Source organism: Sus scrofa, chromosome 7 (assembly GCF_000003025.6).
Source record: "Sus scrofa isolate TJ Tabasco breed Duroc chromosome 7, Sscrofa11.1, whole genome shotgun sequence".
NCBI classification, from domain to species: Eukaryota; Metazoa; Chordata; class Mammalia; order Artiodactyla; family Suidae; genus Sus; species Sus scrofa.
This window is the reverse complement of record NC_010449.5, coordinates 83,548,500-83,570,645: the sequence shown is the minus strand read 5'-3', so window position 1 is coordinate 83,570,645 and position 22,146 is coordinate 83,548,500. Positions and strand designations below refer to the sequence as shown.

Genomic DNA, 22,146 nt, shown 5'->3' with positions numbered 1-22,146 from the left:
AAGTTTCCCAAGATGACATAGCTTTTAAAATTTGTGTCTTAACAAGCCTAACATGAGTCTTTCAACTTGACCTCCTACAACATTGCTTGTATGAGACAGAAGATACTGCCGAATGAACAGATACATCAATCAATCAATAAAACCATTGGAAAATGAGCAGTAAAACCATATTCGGAAGCAACCAGCTAACTGATGATCAGGTTATTATTTATGCGTTATTGACTATTTTATTCTCAAACGAGAATGAGGCAGATGAAACACAAACACAAAACAAACAAAAAATTACCCCACCAAAACAGCAGTCACATGGTGGTCAAGAGGCAAGTTCCTTGTACTCAAAGAGGTTCAGAAGTGTTTACTTGATGGAGAGGACTCGCAGAGAACTGAAAGTTTGGCATCACAGTCCAAGTGGTTCCTTGTTGGCCATGACCATTGTCATAAGGCTGGATTTAACTTCAGACGTATTGCGTGCCATCTGGCTCCAAAGAGCAAATCTATTTTTGTAATACCATATTTACAATAAGGAAAACTACACACATGCTGAGAGTTGGATGATCTTCCATTTTTAACACAACCGATTTTCATTCGTTTTCCTGGGGGCCCCCCAGCTGGGTGGGCTCTTTTCCTCTGCTCCAGGTCTTATCTCGGTTAAGTTGTATGATTAGGATCCCAAAGTCACTGAACAAACAGGGTAGGATTCTCCATAACAGACCTTTTGTTCCTATACATTTCACCGGCTTTTGTTCGAGAAGTCAGAAAACAGCTATCGTTCTCCACACTAATAATATCCTTCAGTAAATGATAAAGCCAAGTCCAAAGTAAACCAAGAAGCTTTATCAGCATGTCAAAGCGATCCCCTTACAGCTCTGTACTTGCCAACTGTGCATCCTTTTCCTAGACACAGACTTGATGCACATTAAAAGGCACTTACCAGAGTGGGTGTTTGTTTGCCAAAGGAGGGCAGGCTGCCCTCTGATTCCAGTCACCCCAGTTGTCACTCTCATCAGAGGAAGAGAGGTGTACTTTACAGCCAGACTCCTTCCTTGATGATCTCTTGACTTGGGAAAATTCAGAGCTTCCTGCTGAGTGGTTCTTTCTCTTTCTCCTTGTTAATATTAACTGATGGACTTCTCAGAGGGAAAGTCTATTTCTTACTGGGAATCCAGAGAATGCTGTGGTGGACCAGTTACTCTTCCACCCCCGTTGTCAGAGAAGATGAGTCAAAAGGGATTTACATACCCAGTTAATCCTAACAGATGGTCCTTCCCCTGTATTCTGAGAGAAGTTGAAAATCCATCCACATTCTCTCTAATTTCAAATTAGCAGGCTGGCTTTGATTGTTGGGAGCAGATTTAGCAAAATGGATGCTGTGAAAAGGTGAAAGATGTAAAATATTTAGAAAGGCCTATATCTCACCTCATTTAAAACTCTTCACCCCCTCCCCCCACTTCTGACAAACAAATGATGGTTATCTGTAAAGGAATGAAGACGGTAATGTGATTTCCTTTTCCTTTCATTTTCTGGGTGTGTAACTTACCATCCTATGTCCAGGAAATGTTGCCATAAAATGTTGCATATGTTTGTATAACTTGTGTAAGTGAGTATATACATATATCAAAGGTGTATTATCCATGTACATCACTCACAGGCATAGCAGGTGGGTCTCTGTAGACAGTAACAGGAAAAATGGAGGCTGCTTACGTTGGGAAATAGCAATATGTTGCAGGGTTTCTTGCTTTGTTTTTTATTTTTATTTATTTATTTATTTATTATTTACACAGTTGTAGACAAATATTCCCCTGGGAAGAGATGGCTCAGGGAAGGTATGATGGGACATGAAGCCTTTCGTCATAAAATCCCCATATAAAAATCCTGTCAAGATTGATAGGGACTGAAGTGTGTACAACACTGTTGCTGTGTTGGTTTCATTCCAAACACAGCATGCTCCTGAATGGTCTGTCATTACCATCAGACCTGAAGAAAAGAAAATCTTGAGAAACCTCTCATTGCCACCTATAGGCTGCAGGAGGAAGATCCAGGTGATACCACATTACTATGGGAAGCCGCAGAGAGGAAAAGTTCTGGAGCCCTCAAGTTTGTGGTCACATTTCCTTTGCCTCATTCCTTCTTTAAAACAGCATGGCTTGTTCTAATGTTTATTCTAGATGCGGTAGAAGGTACAAAGATGAGAAAGAAATATATTCCTTGTCTTTGAATACAAAGGCAAAAGAGGAATCTGTTCCTCATGTTCCAGGCACTGGAGAGAGACCACAGTCAGCCAAGGACAATGCTGGGGACAGAGAGGTCTTCCTGGAGGAGGTGCTATTTGAACGGGGTAAGTGCTCTAAAAGGCCAATAGTCAGGTAGAGGGGAGGGGTTGCATTCTGGATTGAGGAACAATGTATAAACAAAGGGACAGCAGCCCGGAGAATAGGTGACATGTTTAAGGAACTACCAGATATTCTGCATTTGGCTTTGATCTGTGTGTGGTTTTGACTACACACAGGTCAAGGGAATAGTATGACCTAGGATGGGGCTAAAAAACTGGAAGAAAGGTAAACTATGAAAGGCTTAAGGACCAGGCTATTTGGAGTTTATTCTAGACTCGAGGTTGCTTCCTCTTTAGTGGAATCAGCAGAAACAGTAACATGTCTTATTTTACCATTGTAATTGACATATTTGAGGAGGTGTCTATCCAACTCACACTTTTCCCTTTGTTTTGAACCTACCCCTCTTGTGTGAGTTTTACAACCCCCCTCCTCTGACCACTACACACAGTGTTATCAGACCTCTGGCCCAAGCTGAGCCTACTGAATTTTTCTTACAGGAGTTTTTTCACAGTAACAGAGAATTATTGGGAATTCAGTTAACTGATGGTAGATTTCAAGAAGGAAGACCCAGACCAACTGCTATTTGAGTTCCCAGGACCTCAATGCTGATGTGTTTCCATGCTTTCTGAGGCCACTTGATTCAGCCCTTTTCTGACAACTTCAGTATCCTTTTTTGAATAAGCTAGCTCAACTTATTTCTTGCTGATTTGCAAACCAAGAAACCACTAATAGTGTTGATTTCATGTTCAATGTTTTATTATTCTTCATTAGTATAAACCTCCTGGGTGATTTTCCCTTGACAGATAATGATCTATTCCCAAGGGGAAAAAAAGCTTCCAGGTATTGCACTCATGTAATTCCCCAGAGCAGACTAACTAGTTATTCCCATCATTCAATAACCCATCAAATAAAAAGCTCGTTTTTTTCATTAAGATTATATCACTCAGTAACCTACTAAAAGGAAGATACAAATACCAAAATCCTACTTGAGAATTAAAGAAATGTATCAATTTCTGTGTTTAAGTCCTCTTATGTGGATCTGGCTTTATCTATCCATTAATGTGCCTAAGAATGACCAAGTGCACTGTGTATCCACTTAACAGCTGGAAGGAATTTCTGAGCAGCAATTTACCATTGCCAATATCTCTGTAAATTAGCCTTGTCCTTAGCGATAACTTGTACTTGGGGAAGACATTCAGTAGCTCTAACTGTAGCTCAGTATTTCAAATGAAAAGATTTGCCCATCAATATGATTCCTTCCAGCCTTTCACCATATCTCTTCCTGAGCAACCAATCTAGGTAGAGATGCACTGAGGCATTGCCCAAAATTGCTTTATGGAAAAACAGGTGTCACTATGTGATTGTATCCAAAGATTAAGCTGTTCCCTCAGTGTCAAGACAGGGATAAAAGGGTTCAATAGACTTAGATTTAGTGTAGAGAGAGAACTGGTAGTTCGGTTGGGTGTGGTTTGTATTACAGCCAAATTGACTCACTTACATCCTAATCTTTGCTGTCCAATTGGTCCCTATGATTGAGAAGAGTCAACAGGAAACATCTTGCTAGTGCCCAGGAGCCTGAGATAATGAACTTGGAAAACCTTTGCCTAAAAAGGCAACTCTAAAACTGTTCAAGTCAAAATGCAAGTTTCAATTCAATATCCTCACCAAGGAACAAAATATTACTAGCTCTCATCCATTATAGCTATCAATACTATCATCTCATTTTTGAAAAGGTTTCAGTTCTGAACCTCCTTTCTATCTTTCAGATAGAGTACAAGATATGCTGAAATGAGATTGCTAAGGACCCAGATTGTAGAATTTTATCTGGCCTGCTGAGTCACTCAGAAAGCCCCAAGCACTCTTCTTTTCCATGTATTATAATAAAATAAATTATACTTGTGTCACAGACCTTGAATATCTACTAACCTTGATAAGCTCTTACATCTAAACAAAAAGGGAATCAATTTGCATTTTCCTTTCTGCTGGCTAACATAATGCTTCATTTTACAGTCACCATTAAGGGTTATTGCCATCTTTACATACTACATTAGACAGTTTGTGTCCATTGTTCATGCATAGTTCCATCAGAATGTTTCAGGTTGAAGGCATTTTTACAATGATGTGGCTTTTGTCCTGCCCTGATGCTATTATCTTGAATGTGTTTATCCCAACAGGTCTCTTTAAAACCCGAAAACTGTCCTCTGTGAGAACATGTCACTGATCACCTTCATTCACAGTCAGAATTAACAATGCTCAGAGCCTCACAGAGTCTCAGTGAAGGTACACACACACACACACGCACACACACACACACGCACACACACACACACACACACACACACACACACACATGCCACTGACCTAGGTGGGCAGATAGATAAAGCTGAAAATATTCTTGGACTGACCTTAATGAAATGAAATCTACATAGACCTAAGAAATCCCTTAAATAAATCATAGAATTCTAAACCATCTTACCAGCCCGAAGCTTCCAACCATGCCATGCCAGCCCTTGAATTAGCATTTTCTCTTCTGATCTATGGCCTCTTAATTTTCTGGGGCAGAGGAAACAAACCACAGGCATTCATTAAGCAAGCATCTGTGTATGGGAAGAAATAGGAAGCACACTCCTGCTGGAAACCACAAATAGTTGAGTTAGAATAATTGAGAAATGGCCACTGGCAGATAGGGTAACACAATTATTATAGATGTAACCTTTGGGGAAGTAAAAACCGAAAGTCCTAACCTAGAAAGATAGATGCACTCAGTGAAAAAGAATGATCGCCAAAGACCCATTTCACAATGAAAAAGCATATAAGTAGTGGCTGCAGAACACTATTCCAACAATGACAAATAGCTTGGTCAGAGATCAAAAATTAAAGCATGAAATATTGATATTTTAAAATTGAGTTTTCATAATAAAAAAACACAAAAGAACCATTTTCTCTTGGTATGTTTGGCAATCATATTTTAATATATATTCAGCTATTCCTTATTTTATATTAGTTCTGTACTCTTTTTATGTCCTGATTCCATTTTAAATCAATAAAGAATAGGTCTGGAATATTTTTACATTGTGAAAAGTCTGAAGCTTGAATGTCCAATACTTGATCTCTTTATTACTGATTAATCACATCGTGTCATGAAGAAACTAGATTCTAAGATCCTAATAGACAGGTAAAGTACCTTTAAATTTTGTCCAGGGCCTTGTGTGAAGTAGTTAATGATGATAGAAGAGATGCTGATAAATAAAAATAACAGAAGCTCTGGCAGAACTATTGATCCTTGGAATATATGGGCATCCTCCAAAGAATTTAAAATATAATAACACTCCACTCAGAAACTACTCCTTTATGGGTAGGTCCAGTGAAAGAGAAGAAAACAAATGTTTATAAAACCAAGGCTCTATGCCAGTGTCCGGAGTAAGCCCTGGGGAAGAGAGGTGGAATGAGGCGCTGCACCTGCTCTGCAGAATTTTACAACCCAAGTGGAGTCTGACAAGAAAGCAATCCAAACACACATAATGTGATAAGTGCTTGATTTCCCTGTGCAAGACTGAAAATCATTTTGATATCACCATCTCCTTAAGCTTCATGATTTTCCCATAAACCTGGTATTAATTATAATCTTGTTGGGACATTTTGAGACATTGGGACATTTTAAGACATTGGGAGATGACAAGGTTGAATAGGAAGTCTAGGCATGGAAACTCACTTTCTGCACTCCTAGGGTCACGGAGTGGTTGTGGCTTTCCACAGTGTTTCCACAAAAGTGTAGAGCCTGTGGCTAAATTTCTAAGTTCTTCCCAGGAGAATGCAAGGTCCAGGCAAAGTTGCTTAATTTCTCTTGTGCTGGCTTCTTCACCTCTCAGCTCTACACCAGGTTGGCAATACCCATCAAAAAGTTGGAAGAATATTTATGGGATTTCCTAAATACTTCATAAATATCATTTCAAAGAAGTCATGTAGAATTTCTCAACATCCTCAGCACATCTTATTACAATGCCAGGTTCAAGTTTACTAAAGAAAATGGGGAAATATGTACTCATAAAATGGGAGTGATTTTATTTTCAGAAGTAAAAATACTCTCATGATGACCGGAAGATCCACCTAAGGGATTTTAAAATAAATTTTAAAACCAACAAAATATTATTTAGTGGTGATTATTTGTATTATGCAAAGACTTTTTCCTCTACAAAAGGCCTCCCTGCAGAATTCTTCTAAATGGTGAATTCTCCTGGTGCATTTAAACAGTATTTACAGACGATTAACTACTCACAAAAAAAAGCTGGTTCAGAAAAATTACCAAAGGATGAGACTCTCTTATTGATTAAGCAAAAGTTAAGAGGAGGATAGCTGAGAAATGGAATTCAGTTTGCCAGAAATGAATTTTCATGATGAATTTTGGAATATGTGTGTATATGTAAGATTTCTTCCTTCAAGGCAAAGAGAGCTCAAATCTTAAGAATATTATCTTTAAAGCTAAAATATTTGGACATGGTATGAAAATATTAAAATTTGTCAAACTATTATCCAGGTGTTGATAATTAGGTGATTTTCAATTTTTAAAAAAATTAATAACACTATAATTAATAGCTAAGTGCACAAAGTTTTGTCCACATATCTTCTTGATTATTTAGTTTTGACATGCAGAGTCATATTTTTATTGTTCTGATATAAGCTGTTCAAGTACTTTTCAAAAATATAATTCTGACATATATTCACTTCACCACAATAGCCTTCTTACTAAGTCTTCACCAGAAGTGGGTATGAAAGTGTTTTTAATCTTTTAGTTGAAAATGGTACATTTTGTTATTTATTTTAAAAGTTTGATTACAACTAAAGTTGACCACTCTTATTATTTGAATTAATGACTTGTATTTCCTCCTGTAGATCATTTTCCTGTTAAGAGTCTCAATATTCTTTTTAGTGATTTGATGAGTACTACGCATAATAAGGATAACACTTTTCCTTTCATATCTGTTATAAATTTTTTTCTAGTTAGATGTTTACAGTTTAATTTCACTTGTGAAATTTTTAACATGCGTGATTGATTTTAAAATTCTTTATCCAGAAATTACATAAAGAAGTCATTTATGTTTTCTTCTATTGTTTTTCATGGCTTTCTTTTAAATGCCTTTATCAGCTGGATGAGTAAGATGGCTCTCTTAATCTCTCTGAAACTGTTTTCTCCTTCATAATGTGGAAGTTGTAATAACTATCTTCCAAAGTTCAGGGCATTCTGTGAAGTGGTATTTGAAAGCTCTTTGTCCTCAGAAGTTGATAATAATGAAACTTCAATAATACTTATTATTAGAGCTGACAGAATTTGATAAGCCAAAAAGTTCCAACATATTTTGACGAAGAAAAGCCAAAAAAGTGCATCTTTTGTAGCTCTGAAAAAGGTGGAATCTAGTATGTCAAATAATTACATTTTACATGAGCATCTTTGAACCAGATCTTGTGATGACATTTTTACACTTTTGCTTTTCTTGGTTTTGTTTTTCTCCTCAGAAACCTCCTCCAAAAAATGTCCAAGAGGCTAACATGTCCCAGAGATGAAATGAATGTTCTAAACTCTTTACACTGTGATCTTGAGAAAAGATTTTCTCCCCCAAAGCCACTGTCCCCACTCCCCACCTCACCGCCCAGTTTAATATGGCTTGCACCGTCTTCTCATATCCCCAGCTCCTATATGAATCATTTTCAGCACTGAGTTCTGATCATTATATACAAGGTCACTTTTTAATTAGAACAATATAGTAAAACATATGCTTGGAAGATAAATGAGGTACAAAGCTAGCTGTGCTAGAGTGAACCCTTTTATTGGAAAGCCCTTAAAAATAATAAGCGTCATGTATAGTCCAGGGGCCTTTGCAACATATTTCAGTACAGCAAAGTGCCTGCCATAGTGAATGAATGCCCTGTTATAGTGAACAATCATTTGGCAGCATAGGTTATTTTAATGGACACATCACTTTAAACGAAGCCTTCGCCATCTGTTCTGCCCTCTAATTACAGATGCAAAAGGAACATAATTCACAATTGCATCATAAAAAAGTAAGATATAAGTGATTTAAATGCATGTGTATCTTCCTTATTCAATGCAGCATGCAGCTGTTATGTTGTTTTCATGTTTCAAACACAAATGAGGATAGAAATCGCTCTCCTCTGATGGAGTGAATTCCCTGATACAGGACATTTTGGGGTGTGCATAAATGCAAAAAATGTGTGCTCTTCTAGCACCTTCATATCACATGGGAAACAAGGTTATTCCGTAATGCATGCTGTGATCTGTTACTATGCTCACTGGAGGGCATGTTTGTGTTAACATCTAATTTCCAGTTGATTCTTTATCAGGCTTTCTTATCTCGATTGCTTGGGTACATGTACTTGGTAATAACTAAACAGTTGACCATAGATCGATGTGTTATAACAAAGAAATCCTCCTTCAGAATAAGGTAAGCACACTCGTTACTCCAATATCAAAGAGTCAACTCTTGGCATAAGACTACATACATCTTACATGAAACCTTTTTGATTTTTCAAGACTAACCTTTTAAAGTTATAAGCAGAAAGATGGACCTCCTTTCCTTTCTCTTAATGTTTCAAAAGTACTTCAAGAATCCCTCATGGATTTACAAGTTAATGATTACTTATTTGGGGGATCATATCTTAATATACAAGCTTCAAGGTGAACTTAATTTCTTTTTGAGAATCTGTGAGACTTCCAATGTAATTTAGTACAGACACAATATCAGTGTGTTTGGAATACAATTTTGCTTCTCAAGGAAGTTTGTTAAATTTATTTCAGAGATGCTTAATTTGTTTTCAAATAATGAAGTTAGACAGTCAAATGAAATGTTAATAGGATAAAATATTTAACTCTTAGAACTAACTGCCTAACTGCGGGGGAAGAGTGCCAAAAAAAAAAAAGAAAGAAAGAAAGAAAATAAAAGAATTAATTGATAAAGAGTGAAAATAGCTTAAAAAGCCAAATGCATTATTTAAAATTTCATGTTGAAACCCTGTCAATGACGAGAGAGTTTTGCCCTGCAGAAGTTTGTATTTCAGAACCTCTATAGTCATACTAAAAATGATTTACACTTCCACAGTCATTGCTATTAAACACTGAATTCCTATTTTTGGCCTTTGAGCCTTTACAAGACCCCCGATTGGTCCCTCCTTTGCCTGTGAGTCTTAGTGCCTGGCAATAACAAGTATTGGGCAATATTTGGATGAATATGACAAGTGATGAATTTTCACACATATAAGCTAAATACAATGTGAATGTCAGGATCTGAAACTGTAGGAGGCTGTGGATGAGCAGAGCATCTCAGAAATATGAGGTCATTCTTAATAAGACCACAGAAGTTCTGCAGGGCAAAACTTTCTCATCATTGACAGGGTTTCAACATGAAATTTTAAATAATTGGAGTTCCTGTTATGGCTCAGCAGAAACGAATCTGACTAGTATTCATGAGGAAGCGGGTTCAATCCCTGGCCTCACTCAGTAGGTTAAGGATCCGGCATTGTTGTGAGCTATGATGTAGGTCACAGACACAGCTTGGGTCTAGCATTTCTGTGATTGTGGAGTAGGCTGGCAGCTACAGCTCTGATTCAACCCCTAGCCTAGGAACCTCCATATGACACCAGTGCAGCCCTAAAAAGACCAAAGGAAGGAAGGAAGGAAAGAGGGAAGGAAGGAAGGAAGGAAGGAAGGAAGGAAGGAAGGAAGGGAGTAAAGAAGGAAAGAAAGAAGGAAGGAAAGAATTTGGCTTTTTAATTAATTTTACCAATTAATTCATTTTTTAGCACTATTCCCCAGCAGTTAGTTCTAAGAGTTAAATATTTTACCCTATTAACGTTTCACTTGACTGTCTAACTTCATTATTTGAAAACAAATTGAGCATCTCTGAAATGAACTTAACAATTGGTGTTTGCTAGTTGAAATCTCCATCTTCCCTGGCAATGAAATTTACTTAGCAACTAGTTTTTTATAGACTAACCAGAGATACACAGTAGTTGGATAATCTAAACAACAGCATAGCCATTATTATATTCAGAATATATAAATTTAAAATATTGTATATTGTATGTATATGCATTATAACTAATACACAAACTTATAAACATTACATTATGTATGGACATATATATACATAACAGATAGTATATTCAGCAAACAGGATGATTCACCCAGATCAATAGCAATGCTTTCCATTGGACAAAACTGATTGTTAAATACTTCGCATGTCACCTCTACACACATTTATAAGGAATTAAAATATAGGGCTTGTTGCATCCATGTTGCTGCCAATGGCATTAATTCATTTTTTATGGCTGAGTAGTATTCTATTGTATACATGTACCACATCTTCTTAATCTATTCATTTGTCAATGGACATTTAGATTGCTTCCATATCTTAGCTATTGTGAATAGTGCATCAGTAACATTAGGTTGCGTGCATCTTTTTGAATAATAGTTTTTTTCTGGATATATGCCCAGGAGTGGGATAGCTGGATCATATGGTAGATCTATATTTAATTTTCTAAGGAACCATCATACCATTCTTTGTTTTGTTTTGTTTTTTTCCTTTTTGGTCTTTTTAGGGCTGCACCCACAGCATATGGAAGTTCCCAGGCTAGGGGTTGAATTAGAGCTGTAGCTGCCAACCTATACCACAGCCACAGCAATGCAGGATCTGAGATGCATCTTCAACCTAACACCACAGCTCACAGTAATGCTGGATCCTTAACCCACTGAGTGAGGCCAAGTATTAAACCCAAGTCTTCATGGATACTAGTCGAGTTTGTTACAGCTGAGCCATGATGGGAACACCCCATACTGTTCTTCATGGTGGTTGTACCAATTTACATTCCCACCATCAATATAGGAGGGTTCCCTTTTCTCCACATCCTCTCCAAGGGAAATGGGGAAGGGAGTAGGGTGGACTAGGAGTTTGGGATGAGTAGATGCAAACTATAACTTTTAGAATGAATAAGCAATAAGACCCTATTGTATACTACAGGGAACTATCTTGGGATAGAACATGATGGAAAGTAATATGAAAAAATAATGTGTATATATATATATATATATATATATATGCGTGTGTGTGTGTGTGTGTGTGTGTGTGTATGCCTGGGTCACTTTACTGTACAGCAGAAAAGGGCACAACATTATAAATCAACTATACTTCAATAAAAAGATTAAAAAATGTGTAGTGCTAAACAGGGTGGCTGTAGAAAGATTACTTTATAAGAAACTAGTTTTCTTAATATGGCCTTTCCAACATAAAATTCTGTAATTGAGTACTTGTAATCTTTTAAATAAAAGTGTTAAAATACTCTAATCCATTTTCTAATTTATTGTTGAATTCACGGTTTGTGAGATTCTGTCCTAGTTTGGTTTAGACCTTGTTTATGATCACTCTCCATGTCATGTAAGACATGGTCCCCTGTTGATTGAAATTAGACATAGCTAATCAATTCATTATATTAATTAATTCACGAAATAGCTTAATAATTACCATTTTTCATTAAAAATTACCATTTTTTAAGGAAAAAATAGCACACAATCATAAATTTCCATCAAATTCACCTGAATATTCTTTCGTGTTTCAATGACACTCTTGTTTCAGAAAGCACTAAAGGAATACTTCCTTATCCCAGGGATTCTCAAAACTCAGTAAGCAGCAGAATGAGAGATGTAAGGAAAATGAATTTTTTTTTTTTTTTTTTTGTCTTTTTGCAATTTCTTGGGCCGCTCCCGCGGCATATAGGAGGTTCCCAGGCTAGGGGTCAAATCGGAGCTGTAACCACCAGCCTATTCCAGGGCCACAGCAATGCGGGATCCGAGCCGCGTCTGCGACCTACACCACAGCTCACGGCAACGCCGGATCCTTAACCCACTGAGCAAGGCCAGGGATCGAACCCGCAACCTCATGGTTCCTAGTCGGATTCGTTAAGCACTGCGCCACGACGGGAACTCCCAGGAAAATGAATTTAAATATCAAGTATAGTTAATGATTTTAAACTTTTTTCTGAGATTACATTTCTTCTACCTTTTTCTTTTCTTTTTTTTTTTTTTTTTTTTTTTTTTAGGATCACACTTGCATCACATGGAAGTTCCAAGGCTAGGAGTAAAATCAGAGCTACAGCTGAGGCTTACACCACAGCTACAGCAACAGTGGACCTGAGCCAAATCTGGGACCTATGCTATAGCTCACGGTAATGCCTGATCCTTAACCCACTGAGCGAGGCCAGGGATCAAACCCGCATCCTCACAGAGACTATTTTGGATTCTTAACTTGCTGAGCCACAATGGGAACCCTTCTTCTGATTTTTAATTTAGAAAATGGTAATAAATGATGGAATAGGAAAATTTCTGCTGCCCCTCACACTGATTTTAAAGTTTTTATAAACTTCTAAGTCTATTTGAGAATTTTTCAACAATAGCTTGAAATGAGGTGGGAAGAGAGAACTTTGAAAGGTTAAAAGAAGAAAAATCTGCTAAACATTTTTACTAGTTTTTTCTCATTTTTACTTGTTTTTTCAAACAACAATGTGGACATATCTTTTAAATGCACGTTGTATATTGAGTAACTATAACTATAGAACATTAGGCTGAATCAAATATAAAAAACAGCAAATTCAGTGTGAGCTACCCATATGTTCATACATACATTTGAATGTTTTCCTTTTACTTTCTAGATCATTTTTATGATAGCCTATAAGTTTTATACTAAAATGATGTGAATTTCAGGAAAGTTAAATTAAAAGGAATCATGTCCTTGATAATAATGTCTATACTCCAAACTCTTTACGTTATTTTTATTTCAGAAGAATTCATTAAACAATGTCAAATTAATATTTTGAAACATGCAGTTTTTTGGACAAGAATGCCTCCATGGTTGTTATTCAAATGATAAGTTCTCTTTGTTTAAATATGTGGTATTTGCCCTTGGAAAGGACCAATGACTCACCAGCAAAATATCTCTTACCTTTATTTTTCAATTAAATCACAAATAATTTATCTCTCTCTTTTTTTTTTTTTGGCAGTTTTAAACTGCATTTAATTTAAAGGACATGTGATTTGTGAAAAAAAGTTGTGGGTTAACCATAAATTCAGTTCCAGTTCAGATATTTCAAAGCTATCACTTGCTAATAAAATGAACTTAAAAGTAACTGTATTTATTGAATGGCCTGTAAGGGAATCCACTTTTGGATGAAGGATGCTGAGTAGTTTAAGGCCAAATTGGAGGTGAGGGAGCTGTGTACGGGGAGTCACAGATACTTTTCCCAAGCAGAGGTCACTGCAGCTCCCGCTCCCCCAAAGAGTATAACATATGAACATGAGAAGCAATGATTCCTAGTTTTATACTAAGTACAGCAAAGTCTGCTCAAGGAAGATCAACTGAGTCTAGTATTATCAGTCAATCCTTAACTAAGATCACATAACCGAGTGTCGTATCAAAGTTAAAACTGGAACCATGGGTTGTCATTTTGGTCATTAATAGCCAGTGACATTTAAGGACCTAGGGATATGAGTGGTGATGATAGATGATGCTGGTGATGGCAATGATGCTGATGACCTTGATATTGGTGATGAAGATGCTGCTGCTGAAGATGATGATGGTGATTTTTAACGCTTATAAAATTACCATGTGTCAGGTTCTTTTCTAATTGTTTGACTTTTTTTTTTTTTTTTTTTCGGTCTTTTTAGGGCCGAACCCGAAGCATATGGAGGTTCCCAGGCTGGAGTCAAAACGGGAGCTGTAACTTCTGGCCATAGCTATAGCCACAGCCACAGCCACAGCAATGCAGGATCTGAGCTAGGTCTTCGACCTACACCACAGCTCACGACAACGCCAGATCCTTAACCCACTGAGCAAGGCCAGGGATCGAACCCACAACCTCATGGATACTAGTCATATTCATTAACCACTGAGCCACGATGGTAACACCTCTTTGATATTTTTATTACATTTAATACCTTCAACACCCAGTGAGGCAATCACTAACACGTTAGAAAGGACACACTACCAGAATGAGAAACTCTAGGGAACAGCTTTGGTTCTGTGAAAAACTTCAGCAACTTTATCAGCTCACCTATACCAGCCCTAGTCCCTTTCATTTTAAGTCCATTCTTGCTTGGCAAATACTTGTGATTAGGATAAATGGAGGTAAACAGGTCCAAAAGTATTTTGTAGTTAATTAACATTTTAAAATATTATCGTTATTTGAATTATATTGGCATATACACAGTATAAATACTAACTTATTTCACCAAAATTAAAATAGAAGACTAAGTCTCAGCATATATATATCTCAAAACAGTGAAGACAAAACAAGACAACGGCAACAAAAACCTGAAATGCAGCATGTCTATGCTCAAGACAACAAAAGATGATTAATCTTCCATCAACAAACAGCTGCTATATGAAAAACACTGGGTTAGATGCTGTGGAGGGAGATGAAGAAAATTAATTTCCATTCTCAAGAAGCTTTCCATCAAATTAGGATAACTAACATGAACTCATAGAACTATAATGTAAGACTGTAAGTTGTAGCATCTCTAGGTAATTACATGGAAAATACCAAATCAATTCTTCTTCCTTTTAAACCTCTTTCATAACTTTTATCCCAACTGGACAGAAGGCGTCTCTCCTACTGGGCTTTCATAATCCTTTGTAGTTCTTGTAAAACTTGTTCTTCATTGGACTGAGCCTGTCTCTATCTCTGTTTTCATATCTGTGAAATGGGATACTGAGTAACAACCTCATAGGGTTATTGTCAGCATTAAGTCAATCAATGACAATAAAATACTCAGAGTATTTCCTGGCACATAAGAAGCACTCAGTCAATAACTAGTGCCATAGTATTATTATTATTACTACCTTCCTCTATACCTAACTTCCTAACTGGATTTATAAAGTTCATACAATACTGTTCACAATTTTGCCAGCTCCTAGAAGACTGCATTAGGTATTGTGTTTTCTCAAATGAGGATAATGAAGTATATGATAGATGCTAATGGTGCAATTAGTTTCCACACAGAAAATGGTCACCGGCCTCTAGAGAAATCAAGGCAGGCTTGCTGAGGAATGTGAATTGAATCATACGAGGAAATAAAAACTATCTTCCGGATGGAAGAACAAGGCTGAGGCACAAGTCATGGGAACATAAGTAGAAGAGAGGTGGAGGAGAGAATGATATTAGTTAAGTGATGAAAAAGGGAACTCACCTAGGGTGTTATTGCAGTCATTTAGGCATGACTGAGAACCTCAGCTAAAGAGGTCAACAAAAAGAGAGTGGATAGAAGCAGGATGTAGAAACAAGAAAGACCCATTAGAATCTGCTAACTGGATCACTGTTAGAAGATAGGGAGCGAGACGAAAAGAGAAGAAAAAGAATTCACAGAAGCAGCTAAATTTCTGAGTTTGGGCAACCAAAGCAATGATAATTATACAAAACGGGAAAATGAAAGAGGAAGCAGAGCCCATTTTTCTAAGGAGAATCTGAAACTGTTTGAGACAGGTCAAGTTTGAGGTTCACAGGTCATCAAATTGGATATGTTGACTAAGCAATTTTTTTTTTTTTTAGGGGCACACTTTAGGCTAGGGGTTGAATCGGAGCTACAGCTGCTGGCCTACACCAAACCACAGCAACTCAGGATCTGAATTGCATCTTCGACCTTCGCCATAGCTAACTCACGCCAATGCTGGATCCTTAACCCACTGAGCGAAACCAGGAATCGAACCCTCATCCTCATGGATCTTAGTCAGGTTTGTTAACTGCTGAGCCACAAAGGGAACTCCCGACTAAGTTATTATCATATGAGGTTGAATTACTGAGGGGAAAACAAAGCTGTTAGAAATTACAGTTAACTTCATGCAATTGATCCATGTCCTTGCAAATGTGGCATCAAGATGCATAAGTAATCCCAGGCCATCTACAGAAATCTCTTGGTCCCATTATCAATGAGAAAGGGTGCAAAATCAAGGCAGTCACTCTTTTTCTGCTCATGTTCCCCTGGCCTTAGCTGTACAAGGAGACAGGTTGTAGGGGCTGCTGCTGTATCTTGCATAGAGGGAGCTCTTCAGTCTTTGGAGCAAAATAAATAAATAAATAAAATAAAACAAAACCACATCTTTTCCTTTTATCTGCAGCAATAATCTACCTCTGGGAGATAAAGATAAGGACCAAGGAAGGCCTTCTTGGCCCCATCCAGTTCCCAGTACACCACACCAGAGTCACAAGGTGGCCCACAGCCTGTATCAGTATAAATAGAAACAGATTGCAATATTTGTTTTACCTAAAAGAAAGATTTAACAGCATACAAATAAAAATAAATTTTGTCAGAAAGTAAGACCTTGGACAAGACAGAACACATTTTTTTTTTTTTCGCTTTTTTTTCAGGCTGCACCTGCAGCATATGGAAGTTCCCAGGCTAGGGGTCAAATCGGAGCTGCAGCTGCAGGCCTGTGCCACAGCCACAGCAATGCAGGATCTGAGCCACGTCTGAGATCTACACCACAGCTCATGGCAATGCTGGATACTTAACCCACTGAGTGAGGCCAGAGATCAAACACGAATCCTCATGGATACTACTCGGATTTGTTACCACAGAGCCACAATAGAAACTCCACACAAATGTCTTTTAAAAAGAATTTTTAAACTCTGATTCAGCCTAGGAAAGCCAGGTCAGTTGCTAAATCCCATGGGGCAGCCATGGGTGGAGGTCTATGCCTGAGAAGCCAGTTTTTAATAGTGTGTTTACAAAACCATGTGTCCTCAACTAGAACTAAAAAAAACCCAGAGCATATCAATTCCAAGTCCACAACATGGGTCTAAATCAAGAGTAGAGGAAATGCTTGGTCATGTATACACATCAAATTCATGGACCTGTCTAGATGTGAGATTATACTTAAATTGAGATTATACTCTTCAAAGTCCAATTATCTACTTAAGCATGGTCTTATTTTTTTCCACCACTAGTTGTAATGCACCTCGCTGTTAGAACATACGGGACAAGAAAGAAAAAAAGAGAAAAAAAAAAAACAATAACAACATTCAGATATGTGCAGTTTGTCCATTTTACAGAGAAGAAAATTAAGGGAGATGAAATGATTGTCCAAGTTCAGTTCAGAGAGCACTAGGCTAGACTAGATTAGACTAGACCTGAAGCTTTCCCAAAACCCAACCATGAGTTTTCCCAACAAAATTGTTGCCCCTCAGGTAGAAGAGCCTGAGAAGGAAACATGTAGAAACATTCCCCGCCCTAGTGTTCTCCAGAAGACCCCTGATGGAAGTTTTTTCTGTGTTTCGAGTCAGGGGATAGTAATAAAATGGATAAAGTAGGAAAAGACAAAAAGCAGCCCCAGCCACTTTTTGTTTCTGAGCAGATCTGCTTAGAATGTTCAGTCTCTGTTTTAGACTTTGACAGTGAAATCCTGTGGGACCATGCACCCTTAGGGAAAGAATGGGCTAGAAGAGGCATACAGGGATACAGAAAATCAGAGCAAATTTTCTAGCAGTTCTCATATCATCATTCCATGAGAATCCCCTAGACATAGCCTCACTTTTCTCTTTTCTACAACTACAAACTGGGTTTCTCTTTGCTTATATTCAGCTTTTCCTCCCTGCTGCAAAGAAGCTTAGCACTTCATGTCTGGGAGATGCCAAGAGACATACTATCTTAGAGAGTCTGGAAGATGGAGGATGATGAGAACCCGGAAGAGGGTATGAGAGTCCAGAGGAATAAAGACCAAAGTCTTTGGGAAGAGGAAGGGGATAACTGATCAGGCAGAAGCAGTTAGGTTCGCCTCATTGTTTTCCCCAGAAACCAGCCCTGAAATGTGAAAATGGAAGTGGCATTTTAATATAACTTGTAGGTTTCTAGAAACAACTCAGGCTCCACTGAAGCAGAAGTGAAGATAACTAGCTCCTGGAAATAATGAATTTGAGAACTCCAAAAGTAAAAACAAAAAGCAGTGAATGCATCTACCTTCTTCAAGACAGGACACATTTATCAGTAATGCATTTTTCAAAATTATTGCCACATAACCATTCAAAAGCAAACCATGTTAAGTTCAAGACAGACACTCTAAATTCATGAGGAAACACAAAAACTACAGGATCCTTCTCAAGAGGAGGTTAAACCAAAGCTAGACATTTCATCCTCTATTTTCAAGAAACTTGGTTCCCAACTTGAAACCATTAGTTTCAAGAGTAAATATGTTTACTTAAAAGATTAGTAGAAAGGAACTGATCTCAAATAGTTCCCCATTAGCATGACATCTTTAAATCTTAGGCTCAAGTGATGTTCTCTAAAATGAGATAGCAGTGGAATTGTGGGGAATAGAGGTTTTGAAACAATTTGGATGAATAATACATACTCAAATGATTTAAAGAGGTGTCATAAATAAAAGGAGGCTCTAAACTCAGAAACTTGACAGGGGAATGGGAAGGGAAACCCAGCTAGATGTTATAAACTAGCTAATGTGTAATTGATCCGAGTTCCACTGTTGGTGTTTAAATTGAACTCCCCTTTGGCATTTATGTCTCAATTCTAATTTTTCTTCACCTTGAACACAAGGAAGCTGTAGTGATTTGAGCTACCATACTCTTCTCTCTCTGTACATAAAATACTTTTGGATAGCTCTTTGGAACCTGCCTGCTCTGAGACTTTGAGTCCATTCTGAAGACAGAGAAGTCTGACTTGAGACAGTTCTTTGTCATTGGGGATGGCTCAGACATTATTGTCCAATGAGCCTCTTTAAAGGGTGAAAACACAGATCTGAAATGGCACTGTGCAGTCAGCAGATTTAGAACGACATTCAGGAAAAGTGATCCTCTCTAGCCAATTGAACTTGGCCATAAGCCATCAAGTCCAAATGGGTTCTGTGTTCTGCATTTCAAATTCCTTCTTCCCTAATGCAGAAAGAAATAATATAAAAAGTTTACCTCTGCTGATGCCCAGTCAAATAAAAACTCATGAATACAATAACCAAAGGCCAACAGACCGTCACACAGCTGATGTGGTCCTTCCTTCAGCACATAGAATTCTTAAACCCTTGCATTCTACTTAAGTGTTTGCTTTAAAAACGTTCCCAGGAAAGCATTTTATGATAATCAGAAGTTTACCAAGGTGATTTTTTAAAATCTTTTAGATCATATAATTGTTCATGGTTTTCCGTCTGGCCTCCTGCATCCATTTTTCCACTTTAGGACCATTTCCAGGGATCTTGAGAAAATGAAAGAAACCACTGTGACCAAGCTGGAATGCATGAAAACCATACCACCTCCTCACAGAGGACAAGGAACAGATCCCACGACTCTGTTTTGCCCCTTGTCTACTCCCCTTCCTTCCAGCTACACATCCACCTCGAACCCTCATTGCTATCCCAGGCCAACTCTACCCTGGTTTCCTGGCAAAAGGGAAGATGGTTGTATCTCCTGGGGCCATGATGTGAGGCCTGGGAGGAAATGTTGTCTTTTGGGAAATAGCAAAATTGTGTGACTACATTAAAGTCAACACTATTTATCTTCACCTCTTGTCCTAGGGGCTGACAAAGGGACACCACTGTTAGGCCCAACCCCCCTGCACAGCTGCAATAGAAAGAAGGCAGGGACTTGTACTTTCAAGTGTCAGACCTTTTGTGCCTGACTACTAGTTTATGAGGCTGATGTCAAGCATGGCAGTCAATGAAGTCTTTGTCCTAGGTGTACAGGGCAGGACAGTGGAAAAACTGCCCTCTCTTATATCCCAGGCCCATCCATCTTCCCCTCACCCTGGTTCTCAACTTTTCTGTCTCTTGAGCCGACAGAGAGAGGATCCCTCCTGGGTTAATGTACTGGAAAATTGCTCTGCATGTTTATGAGGGGGTCCCTTCCAAATGAAAGAAAAAAGGAAAGGGAAAAAAAACTGGGAAGAAGAGTCGTTTTTCCCACTGAACTCATTGGCCTTATGCTTGTGGGTCTGACCCTGATTAAGAAAATCTCAATGCCCTGCTAGGAGGTTTATTGTCAAGTTTGGCAGAACGCACTTCCGATTGAATTTTTTTATTATTTATAATCACAAAGTGGTTTTGAACGGCCCCCATCACCCATCCCGCCACCCACTATACACACACACACACACACACACACACCCCAAGCCCTTACCTTTGAAGAGTCCCCATTCACTCATATCCAGTTTTCCTCGGAGCAATCTATCCTCCTCTTTGGAGCTAGTTTCCCCAAGGCAATTCCCTATAAATAGCAAGCATGTTGTTTTCCTACAGTTACATGGAAGGTTGGACTGTGTGAACTTTGCCATGGACTTGGAACCCAAAGGAGGCCGCCTTCTGTGAAATAATACAGTCACTTATTTTAACTTTTTTTTAGCTAAAGATAATATCCTCTATCTCCAAATTCTTCTCTCAGAGGCTAAAACAAAAAGTCATGTAAATGGTTAAGCATCAACTATGTATCAATTATGTAGGCTGGTGCCTGCGGTGGTACCAAGAATTTTTTACAAAACTAAGCTGAGTCTTTTCAGAAAGTTCTAAACAAAAATCACGGGAAATGGGAACACAAGAGTCTGAATAATTGTAACCAATGCAAAATGTGTCCTCTAGAAGCCATCAGACACAGAGCAAGCATTCTTTCAGAAAATGAAGAATAGGAAATTAGCTGCTCCATGCATTTTCTTCTTCCTTTAGCTCATTTCCCAGAAATTGCTTTGTTTTCATTGATTATTAGTTGGGCCAGAGAAACTGGAGGTGGAAAAATATTTGAACGTAAAAGCTCTAATTTGTTGGTGACAGAAGGAAAAATGCTAGGAGAAATTTGTGGACAAGTCCTAACAATTACTCAAACTGAAAAGGTTAATGAAAGAGTAGAATCAGTATCGTGTCCTCAACCTCTCCTCAATTTTGAGTTCTGTCCTCATTTTCAGTTGAGGACACCAACCTCTGCGGCTATAACTGAATGGCCAAATCACTTCTCCTGGTAGGAGGTTTTTAAGCAGAAGGTGACAGAACATGACTACAACAGGTTTTTTACTCTGTGTATGATGCCCCAAACTGAGACTCTGAGAATGATTTGATTCTAGCAGATGAAGAATTTCCCGGGTTTTTTTTTTTTTTTCTCTTTTTATCTTTCTCATTGTGTGTTTTTCACCAAGATTTTCCTCATTGAAATCTAACTTCCCTTTCTCAAGTTTCCAAATGCTCTCTCTCTGACAACCATGGGCTCATTTAAATATGTTGCAGGATGATAAAAAAGAAATGGGGTGAAGCCGACCAATCATGTCCAGGAGGGGGGTAGCATTAAGTCTAACACCAACGTTAATCAGAACCCCTAATCTCTTTGCCAGCCCCCTTTTGTGGAAGGAGGTCAGAAGAGCCTAGTCCCCACACCCGCTCCCTAAAGACCAATAACAAGCAGATGTTACTGTAACATGCTCCGGGAATCAAGCATAAATGGGACCCCTGACCTCGACTGTCAGCTGATCCACTGAGTTTCTTAGAAATATACTCTTAACTTTTCTAAATTCCCACTCTTTCCCACCATCCCCCTGGCGCCCCCACCTCAGCTTTCTATGCCCATGGCTCCTGGTCTGGCGCTTGCACAGTTGTGCTGGGTGTGACCTCTCTCTTCAGGGAGGTCAAAGGCCTGAGACCTCAGGCCGGCCTCTTTTCTTGCTAAAGGCCAGCTGATGAATCATTCCCAACTTGAAGGGAACAGAGGAAAGGGGAGGGCTCTGAAGGCCTTTTGAGGGAAACAACTGTGTCCTATACATCAGCATTTACACAGTTCTGACACTTTC

At 38.3% G+C, this 22,146-nt stretch overlaps 1 long non-coding RNA gene across 1 annotated transcript; it reads right to left on the bottom strand.

Moving 5' to 3' along the window:
• Positions 208-20,606, bottom strand: LOC102160568. Its single transcript, XR_002345969.1, has 2 exons — positions 20,499-20,606; positions 208-1,367 (listed from the first exon to the last, which is right to left on the bottom strand). It is a non-coding gene; the product is annotated as an uncharacterized LOC102160568 (long non-coding RNA).